At 45.8% G+C, this 2,480-nt stretch overlaps 1 pseudogene; it reads right to left on the bottom strand.

The window, feature by feature from the left end:
- Positions 1–48: 48 nt before the first annotated feature.
- LOC102823549 overlaps positions 49–2,480 on the bottom strand; it is an 8,502-nt pseudogene continuing 6,070 nt past the window's right edge.

The following is a 2,480-nucleotide window of genomic DNA, read 5'->3' as shown; positions in this document are numbered from 1 at the left end:
TGTTCTATTTAGCAAATACAGTTGAGTGAGGAACTGTGGCTGGACCAGTTAGATACTGTCCATAGCTTTGAACTTACTGAGGGCCTGCATCGGGTTTACATGCTTCTTCTGAGATGCCTGTTTGATCTTGGTCTGTGTCTCATCCTGTTTCTCTATCTTCTCCAAGTGCTTTTACTCAGGTGCCTTCATCTTCCGTGACACAGCTGGGAGGTTGAGCAAAGCCATGCCCTGAGACTTCTGGTATTTGTTGGAGGCCACATAGGACACCTTTACTGTCTGTACCATGGCGTTCATCAGGTTTTTGGCTATCTGGATCAGCAATATGGCAGTGTCCACCCCATAGACGAGCTCCCCATTGAGGTTCTACACTTCAGCCTTGACTTTGCTGAAAATATTGAGCTGGTGGCAGTAGAGGGCAATGCGCTGCAGGTAGACTATCAGGTCCTGCTTGCAGGCCCAGTCTGAGCAATGGTCTGCAATGGTACGACCAAGCTTATCCATCTCTGAACCTGCCTCAGCCATTTTCTTGGTGGCACTGATCACATCTGAGGTATTTTTGAGTGGTCCTTCACCTCGGATGAAGCTGGTCATCTCTATTGTAATCATGTACATCTCCTTGGCCAGTACAATGATGTCATTGCCATTGTCATCCCATTTGGACACTTCAGCATCCAGCTTGCTCTTTTCTTCCTGGAAGCTGGTGACGTGTTGTGCAATCTTTGCTTTCTGCTCCTGGGGAAGCTGAGCCATGATCACCCAGACACTTTGGCCAGCTATCAGCTGGTCAGCTTCTGTCTGGATGCTTGTCCTACTTCTGACATCACAATCTTCCATCTCAAAGTCAGAGTCATCCAACTCCTCAGGGGTCTTTATCATTAGTACTGTTTACCTGATGTCCCAGATGCCATCTTACACCATCCATAGGCTGGGCTGGGTCAGAGCTGAGTGCCTCCACAGCCGTTTCTACTTGTTACATGAAGCGTGGCATGACAATATTGGAAAGAAACTTGGTAGCCTCCAGCACCTTCTCCATGAAGACCCCTGGCTCATAGTTGTCTATCTTTGAGGTGACCACATAAATGACCCAGGCTGCCTAGCCTTGAATTGCACCAGCTGTGAGGTCCAGCCCATCCACATCTTTCTCTTACAGAGCAATGATGAATTTGTTCACATCTTCCAAAATGTGATTCTCTGAGACAGCCAAGAAGTTATCGATGGAAGTAATGCCATCCACAGCATCTGTGAGGACATTGACTTGTTTTTCCCACTGGTTTTTAAGCAGGTCCATGTACTCTTGTGCCAATTTGCTCTGTGGTTTTGCTGTTAATGCCAGTGCAGCATTGATAACCTGAGGATAGAGGGCTTCTAACTGACTTGCAGACATTCAAATGAGCTTCACACCTTCATTATTTGAGATAGAACAGACCAGGTTGGCAACCTTAATCAATATGTTGGCATGTTCACGGAAAACTTGGGTATACTCCTTAACTTCTTTTTCATCTCCATTCTTTGCCGCTTTGATCAAGCACTAAAAGTGGAACATTGGTTTCCAGGCAAGAATCTGAAATGTGGTCCATGACAGCTTTGTGGAGCTGTATGCATAAGTCCCTGGTCTTCTTGGTAATTTTATATATTGCAGAATTGAGTGCATCACTCCTTTCTTTATATCCAGCATTGCCCATCTACTCAGACAGCAGGTCCTGCAGGGCCTGTCGAACTGCACTGCACTCTGCCGCAATTCACGTGTGCCAGTTATCACGTGTACAGGATGAGTCTGCCATTGGGGCAGCTCCACTAATGATGCTGTCCAGGCAGTCCTCAAGGGAAGGCCTAAAGCGATCCTCGCTGAAGCTCAAGGGTCACGATAATTTGTTTATCACAGTTATTGAGTACATATGCCAGTTCTCTTCCACCATCACCCTGGTGCTGAGAGGCATCATCTGACTCAGTGGCCTGGGAAGCACTGGAAATGCCTGTGACTGCCAGCTGCAGCTGCTTGTATATTAAGTCCCTGTTAGCCTTATAGGCTGCAACATCAGGGTGCTGGAGGCATGTCTGGGCTTCAGTATAGAGGATCAGAACATTTTTCTGCAGGATTCCTTTAGCTGCAGCCATCTGATGAGGATGGCCCACATTTTTCAGCTTCTGTTGTCTTTTCGCTGCCATACTATTCAGCTTATCCACTTCAGGTTTCAGGACTTTGTATTTAATTCCTAAATCTTGATCAGTGCCAGCATTTCTTAGTTTCAAGATGCCATCTTCTAAAAGCCGAGGCTGTAAATTCCAAAAAGGCAAAGTTCCCCGCCACCACCCCCCCTAAAAAAAAAAAAAAGCTAAAGAGGGTAGAGAGAAACACTGTTAACTGATGATGTATGGAGGGGATTATAATCAATGTAATGAAACAAGTCATATGAATGATTGAATGTGAAACTGATGATGTGCCCTGTAAACTTTCACTCAATCCACAATAAAAACCTTAA

This window comes from Chrysochloris asiatica, unplaced genomic scaffold, assembly GCF_000296735.1.
Source record: "Chrysochloris asiatica unplaced genomic scaffold, ChrAsi1.0 scaffold00306, whole genome shotgun sequence".
Classification (NCBI taxonomy): domain Eukaryota; kingdom Metazoa; phylum Chordata; class Mammalia; order Afrosoricida; family Chrysochloridae; genus Chrysochloris; species Chrysochloris asiatica.
This window is presented reverse-complemented; position numbering and strand designations above follow the sequence as displayed.